Consider the following 26,118-nt stretch of genomic DNA (forward strand, 5'->3'; position numbering starts at 1 on the left):
CCCATCCAAGTACTACCAGGCCCAAGCCTTCTTAGCTTCTGAGATCAGACAAGATTGGGCATTCTCAGCTGGTTGTCCGTACACAAACTCTGCTTGAAAATCTTGAACTTTAAACCAAAGGGCTTTGAACACATATCAAAGAGTGAAAACTCCCGCTTTACTGTCAAATTATGATGGAGAAAAGGCATAAAAGTTGGAGTGGTAAGCTTTTATTTGCAAAACAACAAATAAAGTGCACACCTTCTAGAGGCAATGCAATACTGGGTCGATGAATAAAGCGGATTGAGCAGGCCCCTATTGCCGACTCCCTGTTTATAAAAATCCGCTTAATATGAAATATTCAGATATTAAATTGACATCTTAGGGTGCGTAGCACCTGAAGGCCGAGGGCTGGAAACCCCCACCTAATCGATTCAGCTCCACCCCACTCCATAGCCAAGCCTGTGAATGATCGTTGTAGAGCACACACAGACAAAGAAACCTGAAGAGAAGTTAAAAAAAAAAAAAAGAAAAAAGGCGGGAAAACATACTAAAGAAAGAAAGTACCCCTTAACTTACTTTAAAAAAGTTAACAAATGTGAATGTAAATACTTTCATTTTAAAAGTTTTTACAAGAGTTAAAGCTTACAGCACCTGGCATTCCCATGTAGTCTCCCATCCAAGTACTAACCATGGCCCAAGCCTTCTTAGCTTCTGAGATCAGACAAGATTGGGCATTCTTCAGCTGGTTTGTCCGTACACAACTCTGCTTGAAAATCTTGAACTTTAAACCAAAAGGGCTTTGAAAACATTATAAAGTGCGAAAACTCCCGCTTTACTATCAAATTATGATGGAGAAAAGGCAAAAAAAGCTAACAAAGCCATGTAAATACTTTCATTTTAAAAGTTTTTCAATAGTTAAAGCTTACAGCACCTGGCATTCCCATGTAGTCTCCCATCCAAGTACTAACCAGGCCCAAGCCTTCTTAGCTTCTGAGATCAGACAAGATTGGGCATTCTTCAGCTGGTTTGTCCGTACACAAACTCTGCTTGAAAATCTTGAACTTTAAACCAAAAGGGCTTTGAAAACATTATAAAGTGCGAAAACTCCCGCTTTACTATCAAATTATGATGGAAAAAAAGGCAAAAAAGCTAACAAAGCCATGTAATACTTTCATTTTAAAAGTTTTTCAATAGTTAAAGCTTACAGCACCTGGTATTCCCATGTAGTCTCCCATCCAAGTACTAACCAGGCCCAAGCCTTCTTAGCTTCTGAGATCAGACAAGATTGGGCATTCTTCAGCTGGTTTGTCCGTACACAAACTCTGCTTGAAAATCTTGAACTTTAAACCAAAGGGGCTTGAACACATATCAAAGAGTGAAAACTCCCGCTTTACTGTCAAATTATGATGGAGAAAAGGCATAAAAGTTGGAGTGGTAAGCTTTTATTTGCAAAACAACAAATAAAGTGCACACCTTCTAGAGGCAATGCAATACTGGGTCGATGAATAAAGCGGATGGAGCAGGCCCTATTGCCGACTCCCTGTTATAAAAATCCGCTTAATATGAAATATCAGATATTAAATTGACATCAGGGTGCGTAGCACCTGAAGGCCGAGGGCTGGAAAACCCCACCTAATCGATTCAGCTCCACCCCACTCCATAGCCAAGCCTGTGAATGATCGTTGTAGAGCACACACAGACAAAGAAACCTGAAGAGAAGTTAAAAAAAAAAAAAAAAAAAAAAAGAAAAAAGGCGGGAAAACATACTAAAGAAAGAAAGTACCCCTTAACTTACTTTAAAAAAGTTAACAAAGTGATGTAAATACTTTCATTTTAAAAGTCTTACAATAGTTAAAGCTTACAGCACCTGGCATTCCCATGTAGTCTCCCATTCAAGTACTAACCAGGCCCAAGCCTTCTTAGCTTCTGAGATCAGACAAGATTGGGCAATTCTTCAGCTGGCATGTCCGTAAGCAAACTCTGCTTGAAAATCTTGGACTTTAAACAAAAAGGACTTTGAAAACATTATAAAGTGCGAAAACTCCCGCTTTACTATCAAATTATGATGGAGAAAAGGCAAAAAAAAGCTAACAAAGCCATGTAAATACTTTCATTTTAAAAGTTTTTCAATAGTTAAAGCTTACAGCACCTGGCATTCCCATGTAGTCTCCCATCCAAGTACTAACCAGGCCCAAGCCTTCTTAGCTTCTGAGATCAGACAAGATTGGGCATTCTTCAGCTGGTTTGTCCGTACACAAACTCTGCTTGAAAATCTTGAACTTTAAACCAAAAGGGCTTTGAAAACATTATAAAGTGCGAAAACTCCCGCTTTACTATCAAATTATGATGGAGAAAAGGCAAAAAAAGCTAACAAAGCCATGTAAATACTTTCATTTTAAAAGTTTTTCAATAGTTAAAGCTTACAGCACCTGGCATTCCCATGTAGTCTCCCATCCAAGTACTAACCAGGCCCAAGCCTTCTTAGCTTCTGAGATCAGACAAGATTGGGCATTCTTCAGCTGGTTTGTCCGTACACAAACTCTGCTTGAAAATCTTGAACTTTAAACCAAAAGGGCTTTGAAAACATTATAAAGTGCGAAAACTCCCGCTTTACTATCAAATTATGATGGAAAAAAAGGCAAAAAAAGCTAACAAAGCCATGTAAATACTTTCATTTTAAAAGTTTTTCAATAGTTAAAGCTTACAGCACCTGGTATTCCCATGTAGTCTCCCATCCAAGTACTAACCAGGCCCAAGCCTTCTTAGCTTCTGAGATCAGACAAGATTGGGCATTCTTCAGCTGGTTTGTCCGTACACAAACTCTGCTTGAAAATCTTGAACTTTAAACCAAAGGGGCTTGAACACATATCAAAGAGTGAAAACTCCCGCTTTACTGTCAAATTATGATGGAGAAAAGGCATAAAAGTTGGAGTGGTAAGCTTTTATTTGCAAAACAACAAATAAAGTGCACACCTTCTAGAGGCAATGCAATACTGGGTCGATGAATAAAGCGGATTGAGCAGGCCCTATTGCCGACTCCCTGTTATAAAAATCCGCTTAATATGAAATATCAGATATTAAATTGACATCAGGGTGCGTAGCACCTGAAGGCCGAGGGCTGGAAAACCCCACCTAATCGATTCAGCTCCACCCCACTCCATAGCCAAGCCTGTGAATGATCGTTGTAGAGCACACACAGACAAAGAAACCTGAAGAGAAGTTAAAAAAAAAAAAAAAAAAAAGAAAAAAGGCGGGAAAACATACTAAAGAAAGAAAGTACCCCTTAACTTACTTTAAAAAAGTTAACAAAGTGATGTAAATACTTTCATTTTAAAAGTTTTCAATAGTTAAAGCTTACAGCACCTGGCATTCCCATGTAGTCTCCCATCCAAGTACTAACCAGGCCCAAGCCTTCTTAGCTTCTGAGATCAGACAAGATTGGGCATTCTTCAGCTGGTTTGTCCGTACACAAACTCTGCTTGAAAATCTTGAACTTTAAACCAAAAGGGCTTTGAAAACATTATAAAGTGCGAAAACTCCCGCTTTACTATCAAATTATGATGGAGAAAAGGCAAAAAAAGCTAACAAAGCCATGTAAATACTTTCATTTTAAAAGTTTTTCAATAGTTAAAGCTTACAGCACCTGGCATTCCCATGTAGTCTCCCATCCAAGTACTAACCAGGCCCAAGCCTTCTTAGCTTCTGAGATCAGACAAGATTGGGCATTCTTCAGCTGGTTTGTCCGTACACAAACTCTGCTTGAAAATCTTGAACTTTAAACCAAAAGGGCTTTGAAAACATTATAAAGTGCGAAAACTCCCGCTTTACTATCAAATTATGATGGAAAAAAAGGCAAAAAAAGCTAACAAAGCCATGTAAATACTTTCATTTTAAAAGTTTTTCAATAGTTAAAGCTTACAGCACCTGGTATTCCCATGTAGTCTCCCATCCAAGTACTAACCAGGCCCAAGCCTTCTTAGCTTCTGAGATCAGACAAGATTGGGCATTCTTCAGCTGGTTTGTCCGTACACAAACTCTGCTTGAAAATCTTGAACTTTAAACCAAAGGGGCTTGAACACATATCAAAGAGTGAAAACTCCCGCTTTACTGTCAAATTATGATGGAGAAAAGGCATAAAAGTTGGAGTGGTAAGCTTTTATTTGCAAAACAACAAATAAAGTGCACACCTTCTAGAGGCAATGCAATACTGGGTCGATGAATAAAGCGGATTGAGCAGGCCCTATTGCCGACTCCCTGTTATAAAAATCCGCTTAATATGAAATATCAGATATTAAATTGACATCAGGGTGCGTAGCACCTGAAGGCCGAGGGCTGGAAAACCCCACCTAATCGATTCAGCTCCACCCCACTCCATAGCCAAGCCTGTGAATGATCGTTGTAGAGCACACACAGACAAAGAAACCTGAAGAGAAGTTAAAAAAAAAAAAAAAAAAAAGAAAAAAGGCGGGAAAACATACTAAAGAAAGAAAGTACCCCTTAACTTACTTTAAAAAAGTTAACAAAGTGATGTAAATACTTTCATTTTAAAAGTTTTACAATAGTTAAAGCTTACAGCACCTGGCATTCCCATGTAGTCTCCCATCCAAGTACTAACCAGGCCCAAGCCTTCTTAGCTTCTGAGATCAGACAAGATTGGGCATTCTTCAGCTGGTTGTCCGTACACAAACTCTGCTTGAAAATCTTGAACTTTAAACCAAAAGGGCTTTGAAAACATTATAAAGTGCGAAAACTCCCGCTTTACTATCAAATTATGATGGAGAAAAGGCAAAAAAAGCTAACAAAGCCATGTAAATACTTTCATTTTAAAAGTTTTTCAATAGTTAAAGCTTACAGCACCTGGCATTCCCATGTAGTCTCCCATCCAAGTACTAACCAGGCCCAAGCCTTCTTAGCTTCTGAGATCAGACAAGATTGGGCATTCTTCAGCTGGTTTGTCCGTACACAAACTCTGCTTGAAAATCTTGAACTTTAAACCAAAAGGGCTTTGAAAACATTATAAAGTGCGAAAACTCCCGCTTTACTATCAAATTATGATGGAAAAAAAGGCAAAAAAAGCTAACAAAGCCATGTAAATACTTTCATTTTAAAAGTTTTTCAATAGTTAAAGCTTACAGCACCTGGTATTCCCATGTAGTCTCCCATCCAAGTACTAACCAGGCCCAAGCCTTCTTAGCTTCTGAGATCAGACAAGATTGGGCATTCTTCAGCTGGTTTGTCCGTACACAAACTCTGCTTGAAAATCTTGAACTTTAAACCAAAGGGGCTTGAACACATATCAAAGAGTGAAAACTCCCGCTTTACTGTCAAATTATGATGGAGAAAAGGCATAAAAGTTGGAGTGGTAAGCTTTTATTTGCAAAACAACAAATAAAGTGCACACCTTCTAGAGGCAATGCAATACTGGGTCGATGAATAAAGCGGATTGAGCAGGCCCTATTGCCGACTCCCTGTTATAAAAATCCGCTTAATATGAAATATCAGATATTAAATTGACATCAGGGTGCGTAGCACCTGAAGGCCGAGGGCTGGAAAACCCCACCTAATCGATTCAGCTCCACCCCACTCCATAGCCAAGCCTGTGAATGATCGTTGTAGAGCACACACAGACAAAGAAACCTGAAGAGAAGTTAAAAAAAAAAAAAAAAAAAAAAGAAAAAAGGCGGGAAAACATACTAAAGAAAGAAAGTACCCCTTAACTTACTTTAAAAAAGTTAACAAAGTGATGTAAATACTTTCATTTTAAAAGTATTTACAATAGTTAAAGCTTACAGCACCTGGCATTCCCATGTAGTCTCCCATTCAAGTACTAACCAGGCCCAAGCCTTCTTAGCTTCTGAGATCAGACAAGATTGGGCATTCTTCAGCTGGTTTGTCCGTACACAAACTCTGCTTGAAAATCTTGAACTTTAAACCAAAAGGGCTTTGAAAACATTATAAAGTGCGAAAACTCCCGCTTTACTATCAAATTATGATGGAGAAAAGGCAAAAAAAGCTAACAAAGCCATGTAAATACTTTCATTTTAAAAGTTTTTCAATAGTTAAAGCTTACAGCACCTGGCATTCCCATGTAGTCTCCCATCCAAGTACTAACCAGGCCCAAGCCTTCTTAGCTTCTGAGATCAGACAAGATTGGGCATTCTTCAGCTGGTTTGTCCGTACACAAACTCTGCTTGAAAATCTTGAACTTTAAACCAAAAGGGCTTTGAAAACATTATAAAGTGCGAAAACTCCCGCTTTACTATCAAATTATGATGGAAAAAAAGGCAAAAAAAGCTAACAAAGCCATGTAAATACTTTCATTTTAAAAGTTTTTCAATAGTTAAAGCTTACAGCACCTGGTATTCCCATGTAGTCTCCCATCCAAGTACTAACCAGGCCCAAGCCTTCTTAGCTTCTGAGATCAGACAAGATTGGGCATTCTTCAGCTGGTTTGTCCGTACACAAACTCTGCTTGAAAATCTTGAACTTTAAACCAAAGGGGCTTGAACACATATCAAAGAGTGAAAACTCCCGCTTTACTGTCAAATTATGATGGAGAAAAGGCATAAAAGTTGGAGTGGTAAGCTTTTATTTGCAAAACAACAAATAAAGTGCACACCTTCTAGAGGCAATGCAATACTGGGTCGATGAATAAAGCGGATTGAGCAGGCCCTATTGCCGACTCCCTGTTATAAAAATCCGCTTAATATGAAATATCAGATATTAAATTGACATCAGGGTGCGTAGCACCTGAAGGCCGAGGGCTGGAAAACCCCACCTAATCGATTCAGCTCCACCCCACTCCATAGCCAAGCCTGTGAATGATCGTTGTAGAGCACACACAGACAAAGAAACCTGAAGAGAAGTTAAAAAAAAAAAAAAAAAAAAAAAGAAAAAAGGCGGGAAAACATACTAAAGAAAGAAAGTACCCCTTAACTTACTTTAAAAAAGTTAACAAAGTGATGTAAATACTTTCATTTTAAAAGTCTTACAATAGTTAAAGCTTACAGCACCTGGCATTCCCATGTAGTCTCCCATTCAAGTACTAACCAGGCCCAAGCCTTCTTAGCTTCTGAGATCAGACAAGATTGGGCATTCTTCAGCTGGTTTGTCCGTACACAAACTCTGCTTGAAAATCTTGAACTTTAAACCAAAAGGGCTTTGAAAACATTATAAAGTGCGAAAACTCCCGCTTTACTATCAAATTATGATGGAGAAAAGGCAAAAAAAGCTAACAAAGCCATGTAAATACTTTCATTTTAAAAGTTTTTCAATAGTTAAAGCTTACAGCACCTGGCATTCCCATGTAGTCTCCCATCCAAGTACTAACCAGGCCCAAGCCTTCTTAGCTTCTGAGATCAGACAAGATTGGGCATTCTTCAGCTGGTTTGTCCGTACACAAACTCTGCTTGAAAATCTTGAACTTTAAACCAAAAGGGCTTTGAAAACATTATAAAGTGCGAAAACTCCCGCTTTACTATCAAATTATGATGGAAAAAAAGGCAAAAAAAGCTAACAAAGCCATGTAAATACTTTCATTTTAAAAGTTTTTCAATAGTTAAAGCTTACAGCACCTGGTATTCCCATGTAGTCTCCCATCCAAGTACTAACCAGGCCCAAGCCTTCTTAGCTTCTGAGATCAGACAAGATTGGGCATTCTTCAGCTGGTTTGTCCGTACACAAACTCTGCTTGAAAATCTTGAACTTTAAACCAAAGGGGCTTGAACACATATCAAAGAGTGAAAACTCCCGCTTTACTGTCAAATTATGATGGAGAAAAGGCATAAAAGTTGGAGTGGTAAGCTTTTATTTGCAAAACAACAAATAAAGTGCACACCTTCTAGAGGCAATGCAATACTGGGTCGATGAATAAAGCGGATGGAGCAGGCCCTATTGCCGACTCCCTGTTATAAAAATCCGCTTAATATGAAATATCAGATATTAAATTGACATCAGGGTGCGTAGCACCTGAAGGCCGAGGGCTGGAAAACCCCACCTAATCGATTCAGCTCCACCCCACTCCATAGCCAAGCCTGTGAATGATCGTTGTAGAGCACACACAGACAAAGAAACCTGAAGAGAAGTTAAAAAAAAAAAAAAAAAAAAAAGAAAAAAGGCGGGAAAACATACTAAAGAAAGAAAGTACCCCTTAACTTACTTTAAAAAAGTTAACAAAGTGATGTAAATACTTTCATTTTAAAAGTTTTTCAATAGTTAAAGCTTACAGCACCTGGCATTCCCATGTAGTCTCCCATCCAAGTACTAACCAGGCCCAAGCCTTCTTAGCTTCTGAGATCAGACAAGATTGGGCATTCTTCAGCTGGTTTGTCCGTACACAAACTCTGCTTGAAAATCTTGAACTTTAAACCAAAAGGGCTTTGAAAACATTATAAAGTGCGAAAACTCCCGCTTTACTATCAAATTATGATGGAGAAAAGGCAAAAAAAGCTAACAAAGCCATGTAAATACTTTCATTTGAAAAGTTTTTACATTTACATTTACAGCATTTTTCAATAGTTAAAGCTTACAGCACCTGGCATTCCCATGTAGTCTCCCATCCAAGTACTAACCAGGCCCAAGCCTTCTTAGCTTCTGAGATCAGACAAGATTGGGCATTCTTCAGCTGGTTTGTCCGTACACAAACTCTGCTTGAAAATCTTGAACTTTAAACCAAAAGGGCTTTGAAAACATTATAAAGTGCGAAAACTCCCGCTTTACTATCAAATTATGATGGAAAAAAAGGCAAAAAAAGCTAACAAAGCCATGTAAATACTTTCATTTTAAAAGTTTTTCAATAGTTAAAGCTTACAGCACCTGGCATTCCCATGTAGTCTCCCATCCAAGTACTAACCAGGCCCAAGCCTTCTCAGCTTCTGAGATCAGACAAGATTGGGCATTCTTCAGCTGGTTTGTCCGTACACAAACTCTGCTTGAAAATCTTGAACTTTAAACCAAAGGGGCTTGAACACATATCAAAGAGTGAAAACTCCCGCTTTACTGTCAAATTATGATGGAGAAAAGGCATAAAAGTTGGAGTGGTAAGCTTTTATTTGCAAAACAACAAATAAAGTGCACACCTTCTAGAGGCAATGCAATACTGGGTCGATGAATAAAGCGGATTGAGCAGGCCCTATTGCCGACTCCCTGTTATAAAAATCCGCTTAATATGAAATATCAGATATTAAATTGACATCAGGGTGCGTAGCACCTGAAGGCCGAGGGCTGGAAAACCCCACCTAATCGATTCAGCTCCACCCCACTCCATAGCCAAGCCTGTGAATGATCGTTGTAGAGCACACACAGACAAAGAAACCTGAAGAGAAGTTAAAAAAAAAAAAAAAAAAAAAAAAGAAAAAAGGCGGGAAAACATACTAAAGAAAGAAAGTACCCCTTAACTTACTTTAAAAAAGTTAACAAAGTGATGTAAATACTTTCATTTTAAAAGTCTTACAATAGTTAAAGCTTACAGCACCTGGCATTCCCATGTAGTCTCCCATTCAAGTACTAACCAGGCCCAAGCCTTCTTAGCTTCTGAGATCAGACAAGATTGGGCAATCTTCAGCTGGCATGTCCGTAAGCAAACTCTGCTTGAAAATCTTGAACTTTAAACCAAAAGGGCTTTGAAAACATTATAAAGTGCGAAAACTCCCGCTTTACTATCAAATTATGATGGAGAAAAGGCAAAAAAAAGCTAACAAAGCCATGTAAATACTTTCATTTTAAAAGTTTTTCAATAGTTAAAGCTTACAGCACCTGGCATTCCCATGTAGTCTCCCATCCAAGTACTAACCAGGCCCAAGCCTTCTTAGCTTCTGAGATCAGACAAGATTGGGCATTCTTCAGCTGGTTTGTCCGTACACAAACTCTGCTTGAAAATCTTGAACTTTAAACCAAAAGGGCTTTGAAAACATTATAAAGTGCGAAACCTCCCGCTTTACTATCAAATTATGATGGAGAAAAGGCAAAAAAAGCTAACAAAGCCATGTAAATACTTTCATTTTAAAAGTTTTTCAATAGTTAAAGCTTACAGCACCTGGCATTCCCATGTAGTCTCCCATCCAAGTACTAACCAGGCCCAAGCCTTCTTAGCTTCTGAGATCAGACAAGATTGGGCATTCTTCAGCTGGTTTGTCCGTACACAAACTCTGCTTGAAAATCTTGAACTTTAAACCAAAAGGGCTTTGAAAACATTATAAAGTGCGAAAACTCCCGCTTTACTATCAAATTATGATGGAAAAAAAGGCAAAAAAAGCTAACAAAGCCATGTAAATACTTTCATTTTAAAAGTTTTTCAATAGTTAAAGCTTACAGCACCTGGTATTCCCATGTAGTCTCCCATCCAAGTACTAACCAGGCCCAAGCCTTCTTAGCTTCTGAGATCAGACAAGATTGGGCATTCTTCAGCTGGTTTGTCCGTACACAAACTCTGCTTGAAAATCTTGAACTTTAAACCAAAGGGGCTTGAACACATATCAAAGAGTGAAAACTCCCTGTTGGAAAATGTATATAAGTTATCATGCTATTAACCTTTACTACCTTTTTGACATATATATCCCACATGTACTAAACTCTATTAATCCTTTTGACATATATATATATCTCGCATGCATTAAACTATATTAATCTTTTTAATATGCGCACTACATTGAATCATTAGTCTCTTCAGAAACTGGTGGGCTAAAGGCTGTTTGCAGAACAGAATGACCGCGACTTGATAAGAGGAGGCCTGCAGCCGCGGAGAAGCAAGAAAAACAAGAAGACCTTGGCGATGGAGCGTCTACCAAAGAGACAAACCTACATGCAAATTATAAGCTTATTTGGTGTGATCCTGTGATGAATGTACCGCCCTATTATTGAATAAAAAGAGAGGAAGCGGAAGAGACGGCAGAGCTTTTTGGAGGCTGCTGTATTGGTCGTCTCTGATCGCTCTCCTTGCAAGTAAAAGAGCTCAACTTCTTCGTGTCATTCTTCTCTGGTTTATAAGTGTTGGAACGGCGTACAACTCTAACATTTTATTGGTCCTTCGAGCCGGATTCCAAGACACCAAAGGACTCCAGCGGACGGGACGGATACCAGGAAATCCTTGGCCAAGGCTGACTCCTTAGTAGGGGTCAGAGACAGACCCCTTTGGGGACTGGGAGGCCGACCCGTCGGTTGGGATCTGGAGGTTGACGGAATCTTACGAGTGAGAGAAGGCACGGGGGTAAGTTGACTTCTGTTTAAAAGAAATGGAATGAATGGTAACAAGAGGTTACAAGAGGTAACAAGAGGTTACAAGAGGTAACAAGAGGTTACAAGAGGTAACAAGAGTAACAAGAGGTTACTTAAAGGAAACAAACCCTGGGTATTCTAGACTCTGGCAGGTAACAAAGACAGTTAAATTCCGTGGGGGGGCGGACCCCTCCCGTAAAGGGTTAAAATCCGCGGGGAGGACGGACTCCTCTGTCAGTGAAAAGGAACGTTCAATAGTAAAATAAGTGATTTAAAACTCATACAGGTGTATGAGAGTGCGCGCGGGTGTGAGTGTGTGGATGAGTGGGGGTGAAAGTCACTAGACGGACACTCCATACAAAACCTCACAGGGAAGGAAACAGCGACCCCTCGTGGACGCAGAGGCAAGGTATTTCCACCCCAAATGATTTGAGGTAGAAGTGAAATACACCACGAGAGGAATTTTGATACGCTGTCCTGTGAACAAATACCAGTGTTTTAGGTTACCCCAGGTACAACACACTGGCCCAAATTTAGGTCAAAATGGGTAAGAGATCCAGTAAACCAGATCCGAAAGAAGAACTAAAAAGGGAAAAGACAAAAGATGAATCCGTTAGATAAATGGATAACAAAATACGGGTTTGATGGACAATTGAGAGTAAAAAGCCTAATTGAGTTACAGGGAGTCATAAAACATACATGTAAAAATAAGGAGAAGCAAATGAAGCGAGAAGGGGTTGAGGCTTTAACACAGTGGATAAAGATAGCAGGAAAGAGAGAAGAAGGGGAGAGGAAGATAAGACAGGCTAGAGAGAATGCAGCACGTGAGGAGGAAAGGGAGAGAGAGGATCAGGCAGTTAAATTGATGGAAGTGGAGAAAACTATTCTGTTTCTCCGCAAAGAAGATAATGAAGAAACTGGAAGTAGGGGAAGTCAGAGGGAAGGGGTGCGTAGGGCTGACGAGGAAGGAGTAGCGGAGGAGGAGGCAATGGGGGCCGCTAGTGCAGCCACCAGCGCTTCCCTCTGTGCCTGCAGCTCCTCCCCTGTATCTGGATATGGGATATGGCATATCCACGCCATGCACATAGACAAACTGATAAGAACTAAAAGGAAAAGACAAACCTCTAAAAAAATTTACACATTTTGGGAAAACACATTTTACACATACAGACACATTTTACCATGGAGGCGGAGGCAGAGGGAGACAGGGAGGACGCAGGGGAAGAAGAAGAGGGGGTGTCCAAGGACGAGGGTGGAACACACAGGGCCAATGGAGAGCAGGCTGCTGGTCCTGTGGGAAGGCTGGGCACATAGCCAGAGACTCTAGCAGGGCCGGGAGATAACACGGCATGACTGGAGGAGAAGAATTAGTAGGGAGTAGTAGGGAGATCAGTAAACGGGGGTACAACAATAGTCACTGCTTCTAAACCAGTTTGGGTGAGAGACCCCAAAGGAACATCATGTAAAACGTGTCCATCCTTTTTATCCCAGAATGCCCTGTTAATTTGCTGGGAAGAGACGGCTTACTTAAATTAGGTTTGGCACTCGTCTCCACTCCGTAACAGGTGTGGAGCTCATGCCCTCTGACGAACTACATGTTACCATGTGGTATAAAAACTCTCCTTGACCTGATCCAATATACGAAAAGAAATTGTCACGACTCACGCCAACAACCATAGTCATTCTTTATGTTTACTCGGACGGGCAAGGTAACGTGGTGGCAGGGGTCGCTTTACCTAGCAATGCTCCGGGTTGGTATCCACCGCACATCTCACAGTATAAAAACAGAGAGAGGAGTTGGAAGTCGTTGGGCACCATAGTTCAAGAAGGTGACAGCGCAACGGATTTGGGCAGACATGTGGGACAAATTAGAGCATAATTTGGAAATGGCTGTATTGGACAATACAGACCAAGACTGGAGTACATCCAGAAACCAGTGACATTTTCTGCTCACTGAAGAAGATGAAGATGAACTAGCACAAATCCCTCAATCATTGTGGTCACAAGGACCGTCTGATGTAGGACTGATAAAAGGAATTTTGCCGGTACAAGTCAGACCCAAAACAGAATATCGGCCTTGCATAAGACAATATCCGCTTAAACCTGACACACTAGAAGGCATAACACCAGTGATACGTGACTTACAGCAAGCAGGGGTTATTATAGAGAGAGATTATTCCCCCTGCAATATACCTATATTCCCGGTGAAAAAGCAAGCTCCCTCGGTGGGATGGAGAATGGTGCAGGATCTGCAGGCAGTAAATGCTGCAGTAGTACAGCGAGCTCCGTGTGTGCCTGACCCACACACATTACTAAATTCCAAATTCTAAAGACCAGATGCGCAAATATTTACTGTGGTCGACATTAGTAATGCCTTTTTCTCCATTCCCATAGACCCAGACAGCCAATTTTGGTTCGCTTTTACATTTAAGGGGAAACGATACACCTATACTAGGCTTCCCCAGGGCTATTGCGAAAGCCCTACTATATATTCCCAAGCCATGCATGCCAGCATGTCCAAATTTCAACCACCGGGGGGAAGTCAGATTCTACTTTACGTTGATGATATATTAGTGGCTTCTCCGAGTCTAGATGCATGTAAAAACGACACTGTGGCCCTCTTAAATCACCTAGCTATAGAGGGGCACAAAGTTAGTAAAAACAAATTGCAATTGTGGAATCCACAAGTCAAATACCTGGGTCACCACCTCAGTGCAGGCGGCAGAACTATTCTAGAAGAACGGAAAACAGCGGTCCTACAGGCGCCAAAACCAATTACTAAAAAACCAATGATGTCATTCTTAGGATTAACTAATTATTGTAGAAGTTGGATACCAAATTACGCTGAGATTACTTCCCCACTCACGGCTTTAATTTACACTGAAGACCTGAAAATGACATCACCGCTAAATTGGACGTCAGAAGCAGAAAAAGCTTTTTGTGATATTAAACAGGCGCTGACCTCCAATTTAGCTCTAGCCTTGCCAAATTATAGTAAACCGTTTATAGAAATGGTGGACTGCAAAGACAAATATATGACTTCTGTCCTAGGCCAACAACATGGAGACAAACTAAGACCGAGAGCATATTTTTCATCCAAATTAGATAGTGTAGCCCGCACAATGCCACACTGTGTGAGGGCGGTGATAGCGGCGTCGATGGCAGTAGAAGCAAGTGCCGGAATAGTTTTATTCCACCCATTGACCCTTAAGGTCCCACATGCAGTGGCTGCTTTACTACTGCAAACCAATATGATCTTTTTATCACCTGCAAGGCACCTCTCCTGCATGGCCACGTTGCTGTCACAGCCACATCTCACTATCGAACAATGCACCACATTTAACCCAGCCACATTGTTAACTTTACCCGATGACGGAGAATAACACGAACACACAGCTAAATCTAGATTAGATTTAAGTGACCAACCTTGCCTCAGGGTGAGGTAATATTCATCGATGGCTCTTCAAAGAAAAATTATTTGGGAAAAACATAAACGGGCTACGCCATGGTGACAGCAGTGATTAAAGCTGACAACTTACCATCGACTTTTTCAGCGCAAGCAGCCAAAATAATTGCTCTAACTGAGGCTTGTAAATTAATGAAAGGGAAAGATGTTACTATATATACTGATAGCCAATATACATTTGCTCAGTACTGGCGGAATAGGGGAATGGTTACATCTACAGGAAAATACAAGTGCAGGACAGGAGTTCTGATGAGACACTCCAGCCTCTGTGTGTGGGTGTGTGTGTGTGTGTGTGGGTATGTGCGTCTACACGCATTGGCAGACCTTATCTCTCTGGTATGTGTGTGTGTGTGTGTGGGGCCTATCTATCTCTCTCTCTCGTTTTGTTTTGGAACTCTTAGCAATAGATTTTACCGTCTGGGCATCAGCACAGCGATTTACAACGGGTCTCCACCTTATTCAGATTTAAAGGGAATATGGGAAATATTTTGAATTTACATTTTGTGTATCTTGTTTGTTTGTTTTCTTTTCTTTCTGAGAGTTTTAAAATTAAGTTTGTGAAAAACTGGGGAAAATATATACATTACATCTAAACTGTGCAATTTTAAATGAATATTGTACTGTTGTATGTACACTTTGGGTTCTTTTTTCTGGGTTTTGTGTTGTTTTATTTTATTTAAGAAGGGAGATTTCCCAACGGCTGCACTGTTTGCCTCTGTTACTGTGTCTTTGAATAAGGTCCACCACACCTACACTGACCTACACTGACACTCACGCTGAATACGAAGACATAACACACTGATACGCATCCCTCTGACAAGTGATTTTTTTCTTTTCTCATTGTTGATTCTAGTGCAGCCATGTAAAAAAGAACAGTGGAAGACTGGAAAAAAAAAAAAAAAAAAAAAAAAAAAAAAAAAAAAGGCTTCACATTTATATTGTACTGTGGATTTTATTTCATTTCATTGTGTTGCCCCAGCCAATGACCGATATGATGCTGTATTGTTTTTTATTTAAATGGTAGCATTGGGATGACTACATTATTCTGGTTATAACTTGCGCTGTGCACTTTTTGTTTCCTTGAACCCAGACCGAGAGCATTTAGAGAATAATTATTATTATTGTTATTCACAGCAATAGGGTTATTGTCTCAGTTTTGGTTTGGATTTCAGTTGCATTTTTGCTGTTACATTTCTGTTTCTGGGTCACATTATTAGTGGAAGATGACAAGGACCTGTCATCCAAACTCCTCACATCCATTACTGTAAAACAGTTGTTGTTATTTATTGCCTTTTGTTCCTACCATTGAGTATTTCTTCCAAGGTTCAGCAAGCCTTTAACTGCCCTCACTCATTATAAATCGATGTCTTCTCAGGTGCTGTGGAACCCTGATGCAGAGCAGGCCCTCTTAGCTTTAAACAGACTCCCCACCCACATTAGGCCTCCAAAATTGTGACCGTATCACCTCTGTTCTCCTTCACTATGTCCTTTAGCTGATTTTTCATGCATTCTTTTTTTATTTATTTTTGGGAGGTGCAAATTTTTGAGTAAAGACGAATCGGGTGCGTAACGGATTTTGGATGTTACTGCTATGGTAGTCTTGGATTTTCAGCATGACTGAGGATGTGTTTCTACGCGGGTTTTTGATGCAATTTGGATGTTACCTTATCGACAACTGTTAATTTCATTTTTATTATTTACAATTTTTTTAAGAAAAAAAAAAAATAAAAAAAAATCTACGTATGTACATATCTACATACAAATGGGCTGCGATTTTGACCCATGGGAAAACACATGTCTCAACAGGGGGGTTGGTGGGACTGGTACAGCTACATATGGCTTTAGCCTATATTAAAAAAAAAAAAAAACATTGATACATGCTTGATGTGGTAAAAACAACAATTGGCTTCTTTAAGTGTAGCAAGCAGCTAATGTCACTCAACAAGATTGCGTGCTTTGTATGGGGCCACGACCATTATTACAGGTAATAATGTCATTGATTGTCGTTGCAGAAGTTGGGATCAAGTTTGGGATCAGGTTGTTTGATCGATTGCCCACAAACACCACCGGGTTGTGTGTCTTAGTAACCCTTTTATTACCAGTGTCCATATATCCAACAACAATAAGTAACCTATTATTCAAAATAGACAGCCTGGTGCCTGCAGACTGGCACCAGACGAAGCGGTCAACCCCGCCCTGGGAGAAGCTAACAGATCCAACTTACATAGATGCAATTGGGGTTCCCAGGGGGGTGCCTGACGAATATAAAATAGCAAATCAAATAGCAGCGGGATTAGAATCAACCTTGTGTTGGTGGTGTACGATTAATAAGAACGTAGACAGGATCAACTACATCCATTACAATGTTCAGAAATTAGGAAATTGGACACAAGACGGTTTTGAGGCCGTGCATGGGCAATTATCCGCCACTCCCCTAATGGCTTTTCAGAACAGAACAGCGCTTGATATGCTCTTGGCTGAGAAAAATGGGGTTTTGCGCCGTGTTTGGAGAGCAATGCTGCTCGTTCATACCAAACAACACAGCTGCAGGAGGCAGTCTGACATTGGCCATTGACGGCCTGCGCACCCTCAACCGGAAGATGAAGGAGCATTCAGGGGTGGAAACTACGATGTGGGATTCCTGGATGAATGTATTCGGGAAATACAAAGCCCTAGTTCAATCTGTTTTAACATCTATGGCTGTATTTGCAGCAATTCTGACCTTGTGTGGATGTTGTTGTATTCCTTGTCTGCGCAGTCTTGTGAACCGTCTCATCACTACGGCCTTATCACCCAGGGAGGTTGATCCCACACAGTTATACCCGCTCTTGGAAAATAAAATCCACGATGAGGGCTTTGAGATGTCCATGGAGCCCAGTGACTTTCAGTTGAGCCAACTGTTCCGAGAATCTATCTTCGAGAATTGAAGCAACATCCCTTTGAGTGTAAATGTATTGCTCGGTTTATGAACTAATAGTCGAAAATCCTACCGGAAGAGGGAAGTACTATAGGAAAAAAAAAAAAATAAAAAAAGTTCAATACATGATAAACAGGGGGGAAATATTGGGGGACATATGCTTGACTCATTATGTTTTAAATGTATTTTTTGTTGTTTTAATTCTGTATTTCCTGAATTTATCAGGCTTTTTGATGTTTTAATTCTGAACTTCCTATATTTATCAGGCAAGGTGCTGTTTGGATAAGGCTGGAAACGACGTTCGGAAATATGGTGACTTATGGTGATAGGATGGTAGAATATGGATCTCTCAGCAGACTTGAATCTGCTGATTCAATGAAAAAAAAAAAAAAAAAAAAAAAAAAAAAAAAAAAGGAGCAACGTTTTGAATCGGCAGGGTAGCGTTTATTCTGTCCTCTCCTGAACAGCGACACCACGTTTTTGTTCTCTTGAATGCTTGGTTGGTTGCATTGTGGTTTCGATTCGGTGCGTCATGTGGCCTGTTCTCAGCACCGTACTACAGTCCCTATGTGGTCCAGGACGGCATTATCACTCTGTGTGATAATCACGATGTTTTCCTATTATTTTTATTTTCTTTATTCACGATTTTTCTATTATTATTATTGTTGTTGTTATTATTAAAAAAAAAAAAAAAAAAAAAAAAAGATATATGTATGTATCACTATACTCACGATTTTTTCTATTATTATTATTGTTGTTATTATTAAGAAAAAAAAAAAAAAAAAAAAGATATATGTATATATCACTATACTCACGATTTTTTCTATTATTATTATTGTTGTTATTATTAAGAAAAAAAAAAAAATATATATATATATATATGTATATATCACTATACTTACGATTTTTCTATTATTATTATTGTTGTTGTTATTAAGTAAAAAAAAAAACAAAAAACAGGAGATTTAGAAAAAGGTATGATACATGATAAACAGGGGGGAATTGTTGGAAAATGTATATAAGTTATCATGCTATTAACCTTTACTACCTTTTTGACATATATATCCCACATGTACTAAACTCTATTAATCCTTTTGACATATATATATATCTCGCATGCATTAAACTATATTAATCTTTTTAATATGCGCACTACATTGAATCATTAGTCTCTTCAGAAACTGGTGGGCTAAAGGCTGTTTGCAGAACAGAATGACCGCGACTTGATAAGAGGAGGCCTGCAGCCGCGGAGAAGCAAGAAAAACAAGAAGACCTTGGCGATGGAGCGTCTACCAAAGAGACAAACCTACATGCAAATTATAAGCTTATTTGGTGTGATCCTGTGATGAATGTACCGCCCTATTATTGAATAAAAAGAGAGGAAGCGGAAGAGACGGCAGAGCTTTTTGGAGGCTGCTGTATTGGTCGTCTCTGATCGCTCTCCTTGCAAGTAAAAGAGCTCAACTTCTTCGTGTCATTCTTCTCTGGTTTATAAGTGTTGGAACGGCGTACAACTCTAACACTCCCGCTTTACTGTCAAATTATGATGGAGAAAAGGCATAAAAGTTGGAGTGGTAAGCTTTTATTTGCAAACAACAAATAAAGTGCACACCTTCTAGAGGCAATGCAATACTGGGTCGATGAATAAAGCGGATTGAGCAGGCCCTATTGCCGACTCCCTGTTATAAAAATCCGCTTAATATGAAATATCAGATATTAAATTGACATCAGGGTGCGTAGCACCTGAAGGCCGAGGGCTGGAAAACCCCACCTAATCGATTCAGCTCCACCCCACTCCATAGCCAAGCCTGTGAATGATCGTTGTAGAGCACACACAGACAAAGAAACCTGAAGAGAAGTTAAAAAAAAAAAAAAAAAAAAAAAAGAAAAAAGGCGGGAAAACATACTAAAGAAAGAAAGTACCCCTTAACTTACTTTAAAAAAGTTAACAAAGTGATGTAAATACTTTCATTTTAAAAGTTTTTCAATAGTTAAAGCTTACAGCACCTGGCATTCCCATGTAGTCTCCCATCCAAGTACTAACCAGGCCCAAGCCTTCTTAGCTTCTGAGATCAGACAAGATTGGGCATTCTTCAGCTGGTTTGTCCGTACACAAACTCTGCTTGAAAATCTTGAACTTTAAACCAAAAGGGCTTTGAAAACATTATAAAGTGCGAAAACTCCCCGCTTTACTATCAAATTATGATGGAGAAAAGGCAAAAAAAGCTAACAAAGCCATGTAAATACTTTCATTTTAAAAGTTTTTCAATAGTTAAAGCTTACAGCACCTGGCATTCCCATGTAGTCTCCCATCCAAGTACTAACCAGGCCCAAGCCTTCTTAGCTTCTGAGATCAGACAAGATTGGGCATTCTTCAGCTGGTTTGTCCGTACACAAACTCTGCTTGAAAATCTTGAACTTTAAACCAAAAGGGCTTTGAAAACATTATAAAGTGCGAAAACTCCCGCTTTACTATCAAATTATGATGGAAAAAAAGGCAAAAAAAGCTAACAAAGCCATGTAAATACTTTCATTTTAAAAGTTTTTCAATAGTTAAAGCTTACAGCACCTGGTATTCCCATGTAGTCTCCCATCCAAGTACTAACCAGGCCCAAGCCTTCTTAGCTTCTGAGATCAGACAAGATTGGGCATTCTTCAGCTGGTTTGTCCGTACACAAACTCTGCTTGAAAATCTTGAACTTTAAACCAAAGGGGCTTGAACACATATCAAAGAGTGAAAACTCCCGCTTTACTGTCAAATTATGATGGAGAAAAGGCATAAAAGTTGGAGTGGTAAGCTTTTATTTGCAAAACAATAAATAAAGTGCACACCTTCTAGAGGCAATGCAATACTGGGTCGATGAATAAAGCGGATTGAGCAGGCCCTATTGCCGACTCCCTGTTATAAAAATCCGCTTAATATGAAATATCAGATATTAAATTGACATCAGGGTGCGTAGCACCTGAAGGCCGAGGGCTGGAAAACCCCACCTAATCGATTCAGCTCCACCCCACTCCATAGCCAAGCCTGTGAATGATCGTTGTAGAGCACACACAGACAAAGAAACCTGAAGAGAAGTTAAAAAAAAAAAAAAAAAAAAAAAAGAAAAAAGGCGGGAAAACATACTAAAGAAAGAAAGTACCCCTTAACTTACTTTAAAAAAGTTAACAAAGTGATGTAAATAATTTCATTTTAAAAGTTTTTCAATAGTTAAAGCTTACAGCACCTGGCATTCCCATGTAGTCTCCCATCCAAGTACTAACCAGGCCCAAGCCTTCTTAGCTTCTGAGATCAGACAAGATTGGGCATTCTTCAGCTGGTTTGTCCGTACACAAACTCTGCTTGAAAATCTTGAACTTTAAACCAAAAGGGCTTTGAAAACATTATAAAGTGCGAAAACTCCCGCTTTACTATCAAATTATGATGGAAAAAAAGGCAAAAAAAGCTAACAAAGCCATGTAAATACTTTCATTTTAAAAGTTTTTCAATAGTTAAAGCTTACAGCACCTGGCATTCCCATGTAGTCTCCCATCCAAGTACTAACCAGGCCCAAGCCTTCTTAGCTTCTGAGATCAGACAAGATTGGGCATTCTTCAGCTGGTTTGTCCGTACACAAACTCTGCTTGAAAATCTTGAACTTTAAACCAAAGGGGCTTGAACACATATCAAAGAGTGAAAACTCCCGCTTTACTGTCAAATTATGATGGAGAAAAGGCATAAAAGTTGGAGTGGTAAGCTTTTATTTGCAAAACAATAAATAAAGTGCACACCTTCTAGAGGCAATGCAATACTGGGTCGTTGAATAAAGCGGATTGAGCAGGCCCTATTGCCGACTCCCTGTTATAAAAATCCGCTTAATATGAAATATCAGATATTAAATTGACATCAGGGTGCGTAGCACCTGAAGGCCGAGGGCTGGAAAACCCCACCTAATCGATTCAGCTCCACCCCACTCCATAGCCAAGCCTGTGAATGATCGTTGTAGAGCACACACAGACAAAGAAACCTGAAGAGAAGTTAAAAAAAAAAAAAAAAAAAAAAAAGAAAAAAGGCGGGAAAAACATACTAAAGAAAGAAAGTACCCCTTAACTTACTTTAAAAAAGTTAACAAAGTGATGTAAATACTTTCATTTTAAAAGTCTTACAATAGTTAAAACTTACAGCACCTGGCATTCCCATGTAGTCTCCCATTCAAGTACTAACCAGGCCCAAGCCTTCTTAGCTTCTGAGATCAGACAAGATTGGGCATTCTTCAGCTGGTTTGTCCGTACACAAACTCTGCTTGAAAATCTTGAACTTTAAACCAAAGGGGCTTGAACACATATCAAAGAGTGAAAACTCCCGCTTTACTGTCAAATTATGATGGAGAAAAGGCATAAAAGTTGGAGTGGTAAGCTTTTATTTGCAAAACAACAAATAAAGTGCACACCTTCTAGAGGCAATGCAATACTGGGTCGATGAATAAAGCGGATTGAGCAGGCCCTATTGCCGACTCCCTGTTATAAAAATCCGCTTAATATGAAATATCAGATATTAAATTGACATCAGGGTGCGTAGCACCTGAAGGCCGAGGGCTGGAAAACCCCACCTAATCGATTCAGCTCCACCCCACTCCATAGCCAAGCCTGTGAATGATCGTTGTAGAGCACACACAGACAAAGAAACCTGAAGAGAAGTTAAAAAAAAAAAAAAAAAAAAAAAAAGAAAAAAGGCGGGAAAACATACTAAAGAAAGAAAGTACCCCTTAACTTACTTTAAAAAAGTTAACAAAGTGATGTAAATACTTTCATTTTAAAAGTTTTTCAATAGTTAAAGCTTACAGCACCTGGCATTCCCATGTAGTCTCCCATCCAAGTACTAACCAGGCCCAAGCCTTCTTAGCTTCTGAGATCAGACAAGATTGGGCATTCTTCAGCTGGTTTGTCCGTACACAAACTCTGCTTGAAAATCTTGAACTTTAAACCAAAAGGGCTTTGAAAACATTATAAAGTGCGAAAACTCCCGCTTTACTATCAAATTATGATGGAGAAAAGGCATAAAAGTTGGAGTGGTAAGCTTTTATTTGCAAAACAATAAATAAAGTGCACACCTTCTAGAGGCAATGCAATACTGGGTCGTTGAATAAAGCGGATTGAGCAGGCCCTATTGCCGACTCCCTGTTATAAAAATCCGCTTAATATGAAATATCAGATATTAAATTGACATCAGGGTGCGTAGCACCTGAAGGCCGAGGGCTGGAAAACCCCACCTAATCGATTCAGCTCCACCCCACTCCATAGCCAAGCCTGTGAATGATCGTTGTAGAGCACACACAGACAAAGAAACCTGAAGAGAAGTTAAAAAAAAAAAAAAAAAAAAAAAAGAAAAAAGGCGGGAAAACATACTAAAGAAAGAAAGTACCCCTTAACTTACTTTAAAAAAGTTAACAAAGTGATGTAAATACTTTCATTTTAAAAGTTTTTCAATAGTTAAAGCTTACAGCACCTGGCATTCCCATGTAGTCTCCCATCCAAGTACTAACCAGGCCCAAGCCTTCTTAGCTTCTGAGATCAGACAAGATTGGGCATTCTTCAGCTGGTTTGTCCGTACACAAACTCTGCTTGAAAATCTTGAACTTTAAACCAAAGGGGCTTGAACACATATCAAAGAGTGAAAACTCCCGCTTTACTGTCAAATTATGATGGAGAAAAGGCATAAAAGTTGGAGTGGTAAGCTTTTATTTGCAAAACAACAAATAAAGTGCACACCTTCTAGAGGCAATGCAATACTGGGTCGATGAATAAAGCGGATTGAGCAGGCCCTATTGCCGACTCCCTGTTATAAAAATCCGCTTAATATGAAATATCAGATATTAAATTGACATCAGGGTGCGTAGCACCTGAAGGCCGAGGGCTGGAAAACCCCACCTAATCGATTCAGCTCCACCCCACTCCATAGCCAAGCCTGTGAATGATCGTTGTAGAGCACACACAGACAAAGAAACCTGAAGAGAAGTTAAAAAAAAAAAAAAAAAAAAAAAGAAAAAAGGCGGGAAAACATACTAAAGAAAGAAAGTACCCCTTAACTTACTTTAAAAAAGTTAACAAAGTGATGTAAATACTTTCATTTTAAAAGTTTTTCAATAGTTAAAGCTTACAGCACCTGGCATTCCCATGTAGTCTCCCATCCAAGTACTAACCAGGCCCAAGCCTTCTTAGCTTCTGAGATCAGACAAGATTGGGCATTCTTCAGCTGGTTTGTCCGTACACAAACTCTGCTTGAAAATCTTGAACTTTAAACCAAAAGGGCTTTGAAAACATTATAAAGTGCGAAAACTCCCGCTTTACTATCAAATTATGATGGAGAAAAGGCAAAAAAAGCTAACAAAGCCATGTAAATACTTTCATTTTAAAAGTTTTTCAATAGTTAAAGCTTACAGCACCTGGCATTCCCATGTAGTCTCCCATCCAAGTACTAACCAGGCCCAAGCCTTCTTAGCTTCTGAGATCAGACAAGATTGGGCATTCTTCAGCTGGTTTGTCCGTACACAAACTCTGCTTGAAAATCTTGAACTTTAAACCAAAGGGGCTTGAACACATATCAAAGAGTGAAAACTCCCGCTTTACTGTCAAATTATGATGGAGAAAAGGCATAAAAGTTGGAGTGGTAAGCTTTTATTTGCAAAACAATAAATAAAGTGCACACCTTCTAGAGGCAATGCAATACTGGGTCGATGAATAAAGCGGATTGAGCAGGCCCTATTGCCGACTCCCTGTTATAAAAATCCGCTTAATATGAAATATCAGATATTAAATTGACATCAGGGTGCGTAGCACCTGAAGGCCGAGGGCTGGAAAACCCCACCTAATCGATTCAGCTCCACCCCACTCCATAGCCAAGCCTGTGAATGATCGTTGTAGAGCACACACAGACAAAGAAACCTGAAGAGAAGTTAAAAAAAAAAAAAAAAAAAAAAAAGAAAAAAGGCGGGAAAACATACTAAAGAAAGAAAGTACCCCTTAACTTACTTTAAAAAAGTTAACAAAGTGATGTAAATACTTTCATTTTAAAAGTTTTTCAATAGTTAAAGCTTACAGCACCTGGCATTCCCATGTAGTCTCCCATCCAAGTACTAACCAGGCCCAAGCCTTCTTAGCTTCTGAGATCAGACAAGATTGGGCATTCTTCAGCTGGTTTGTCCGTACACAAACTCTGCTTGAAAATCTTGAACTTTAAACCAAAAGGGCTTTGAAAACATTATAAAGTGCGAAAACTCCCGCTTTACTATCAAATTATGATGGAGAAAAAGGCAAAAAAAGCTAACAAAGCCATGTAAATACTTTCATTTTAAAAGTTTTTCAATAGTTAAAGCTTACAGCACCTGGTATTCCCATGTAGTCTCCCATCCAAGTACTAACCAGGCCCAAGCCTTCTTAGCTTCTGAGATCAGACAAGATTGGGCATTCTTCAGCTGGTTTGTCCGTACACAAACTCTGCTTGAAAATCTTGAACTTTAAACCAAAGGGGCTTGAACACATATCAAAGAGTGAAAACTCCCGCTTTACTGTCAAATTATGATGGAGAAAAGGCATAAAAGTTGGAGTGGTAAGCTTTTATTTGCAAAACAATAAATAAAGTGCACACCTTCTAGAGGCAATGCAATACTGGGTCGATGAATAAAGCGGATTGAGCAGGCCCTATTGCCGACTCCCTGTTATAAAAATCCGCTTAATATGAAATATCAGATATTAAATTGACATCAGGGTGCGTAGCACCTGAAGGCCGAGGGCTGGAAAACCCCACCTAATCGATTCAGCTCCACCCCACTCCATAGCCAAGCCTGTGAATGATCGTTGTAGAGCACACACAGACAAAGAAACCTGAAGAGAAGTTAAAAAAAAAAAAAAAAAAAAAAAAGAAAAAAGGCGGGAAAACATACTAAAGAAAGAAAGTACCCCTTAACTTACTTTAAAAAAGTTAACAAAGTGATGTAAATACTTTCATTTTAAAAGTCTTACAATAGTTAAAACTTACAGCACCTGGCATCCCATGTAGTCTCCCATTCAAGTACTAACCAGGCCCAAGCCTTCTTAGCTTCTGAGATCAGACAAGATTGGGCATTCTTCAGCTGGTTTGTCCGTACACAAACTCTGCTTTGAAAATCTTGAACTTTAAACCAAAGGGGCTTGAACAACTATCAAAGAGTGAAAACTCCCGCTTTACTGTCAAATTATGATGGAGAAAAAGGCATAAAAGTTGGAGTGGTAAGCTTTTATTTGCAAAACAACAAATAAAGTGCACACCTTCTAGAGGCAATGCAATACTGGGTCGATGAATAAAGCGGATTGAGCAGGCCCTATTGCCGACTTCTCCCTGTTATAACAAAAATCCGCTTAATATGAAATATCAAGATATTAAATTGACATCAGGGTGCGTAGCACCTGAAGGCCGAGGGCTGGAAAACCCCACCTAATCGATTCAGCTCCACCCCACTCCATAGCCAAGCCTGTGAATGATCGTTGTAGAGCACACACAGACAAGAAACCTGAAGAGAAGTTAAAA

General features: G+C 39.5%; 32 pseudogenes; all 32 read right to left on the reverse strand.

The window, feature by feature from the left end:
- Window positions 1-901: 901 nt before the first annotated feature.
- On the reverse strand, window positions 902-1,020 carry LOC114780933 (uncharacterized; annotated as a pseudogene).
- Window positions 1,021-1,180: 160 nt separating this feature from the next.
- Window positions 1,181-1,299, reverse strand: LOC114780938 (uncharacterized; annotated as a pseudogene).
- A 538-nt stretch (window positions 1,300-1,837) lies between these two features.
- Window positions 1,838-1,957, reverse strand: LOC114780957 (uncharacterized; annotated as a pseudogene).
- A 162-nt stretch (window positions 1,958-2,119) lies between these two features.
- Window positions 2,120-2,238, reverse strand: LOC114780934 (uncharacterized; annotated as a pseudogene).
- A 161-nt stretch (window positions 2,239-2,399) lies between these two features.
- LOC114780935 (uncharacterized) lies at window positions 2,400-2,518 on the reverse strand (annotated as a pseudogene).
- Window positions 2,519-2,680: 162 nt separating this feature from the next.
- On the reverse strand, window positions 2,681-2,799 carry LOC114780949 (uncharacterized; annotated as a pseudogene).
- Window positions 2,800-3,333: 534 nt separating this feature from the next.
- Window positions 3,334-3,452, reverse strand: LOC114780936 (uncharacterized; annotated as a pseudogene).
- A 161-nt stretch (window positions 3,453-3,613) lies between these two features.
- On the reverse strand, window positions 3,614-3,732 carry LOC114780937 (uncharacterized; annotated as a pseudogene).
- A 162-nt stretch (window positions 3,733-3,894) lies between these two features.
- On the reverse strand, window positions 3,895-4,013 carry LOC114780958 (uncharacterized; annotated as a pseudogene).
- Window positions 4,014-4,827: 814 nt separating this feature from the next.
- Window positions 4,828-4,946, reverse strand: LOC114780939 (uncharacterized; annotated as a pseudogene).
- A 162-nt stretch (window positions 4,947-5,108) lies between these two features.
- Window positions 5,109-5,227, reverse strand: LOC114780959 (uncharacterized; annotated as a pseudogene).
- An 818-nt stretch (window positions 5,228-6,045) lies between these two features.
- On the reverse strand, window positions 6,046-6,164 carry LOC114780940 (uncharacterized; annotated as a pseudogene).
- A 162-nt stretch (window positions 6,165-6,326) lies between these two features.
- LOC114780927 (uncharacterized) lies at window positions 6,327-6,445 on the reverse strand (annotated as a pseudogene).
- Window positions 6,446-7,263: 818 nt separating this feature from the next.
- LOC114780941 (uncharacterized) lies at window positions 7,264-7,382 on the reverse strand (annotated as a pseudogene).
- A 162-nt stretch (window positions 7,383-7,544) lies between these two features.
- LOC114780928 (uncharacterized) lies at window positions 7,545-7,663 on the reverse strand (annotated as a pseudogene).
- A 537-nt stretch (window positions 7,664-8,200) lies between these two features.
- On the reverse strand, window positions 8,201-8,319 carry LOC114780942 (uncharacterized; annotated as a pseudogene).
- A 184-nt stretch (window positions 8,320-8,503) lies between these two features.
- Window positions 8,504-8,622, reverse strand: LOC114780943 (uncharacterized; annotated as a pseudogene).
- Window positions 8,623-9,442: 820 nt separating this feature from the next.
- LOC114780926 (uncharacterized) lies at window positions 9,443-9,561 on the reverse strand (annotated as a pseudogene).
- A 162-nt stretch (window positions 9,562-9,723) lies between these two features.
- On the reverse strand, window positions 9,724-9,842 carry LOC114780944 (uncharacterized; annotated as a pseudogene).
- A 161-nt stretch (window positions 9,843-10,003) lies between these two features.
- Window positions 10,004-10,122, reverse strand: LOC114780945 (uncharacterized; annotated as a pseudogene).
- Window positions 10,123-10,284: 162 nt separating this feature from the next.
- On the reverse strand, window positions 10,285-10,403 carry LOC114780929 (uncharacterized; annotated as a pseudogene).
- Window positions 10,404-19,571: 9,168 nt separating this feature from the next.
- LOC114780946 (uncharacterized) lies at window positions 19,572-19,690 on the reverse strand (annotated as a pseudogene).
- A 162-nt stretch (window positions 19,691-19,852) lies between these two features.
- On the reverse strand, window positions 19,853-19,971 carry LOC114780947 (uncharacterized; annotated as a pseudogene).
- Window positions 19,972-20,133: 162 nt separating this feature from the next.
- LOC114780931 (uncharacterized) lies at window positions 20,134-20,252 on the reverse strand (annotated as a pseudogene).
- A 539-nt stretch (window positions 20,253-20,791) lies between these two features.
- On the reverse strand, window positions 20,792-20,910 carry LOC114780948 (uncharacterized; annotated as a pseudogene).
- Window positions 20,911-21,072: 162 nt separating this feature from the next.
- On the reverse strand, window positions 21,073-21,191 carry LOC114780950 (uncharacterized; annotated as a pseudogene).
- Window positions 21,192-22,390: 1,199 nt separating this feature from the next.
- LOC114780951 (uncharacterized) lies at window positions 22,391-22,509 on the reverse strand (annotated as a pseudogene).
- Window positions 22,510-23,049: 540 nt separating this feature from the next.
- LOC114780952 (uncharacterized) lies at window positions 23,050-23,168 on the reverse strand (annotated as a pseudogene).
- A 538-nt stretch (window positions 23,169-23,706) lies between these two features.
- LOC114780953 (uncharacterized) lies at window positions 23,707-23,825 on the reverse strand (annotated as a pseudogene).
- A 161-nt stretch (window positions 23,826-23,986) lies between these two features.
- Window positions 23,987-24,105, reverse strand: LOC114780954 (uncharacterized; annotated as a pseudogene).
- A 539-nt stretch (window positions 24,106-24,644) lies between these two features.
- Window positions 24,645-24,763, reverse strand: LOC114780955 (uncharacterized; annotated as a pseudogene).
- A 162-nt stretch (window positions 24,764-24,925) lies between these two features.
- On the reverse strand, window positions 24,926-25,044 carry LOC114780932 (uncharacterized; annotated as a pseudogene).
- Between the last annotated feature and the right edge of the window lie 1,074 nt (window positions 25,045-26,118).

The sequence above is a fragment of the Denticeps clupeoides genome, unplaced genomic scaffold (assembly GCF_900700375.1).
Source record: "Denticeps clupeoides unplaced genomic scaffold, fDenClu1.1, whole genome shotgun sequence".
Classification (NCBI taxonomy): Eukaryota; Metazoa; Chordata; class Actinopteri; order Clupeiformes; family Denticipitidae; genus Denticeps; species Denticeps clupeoides.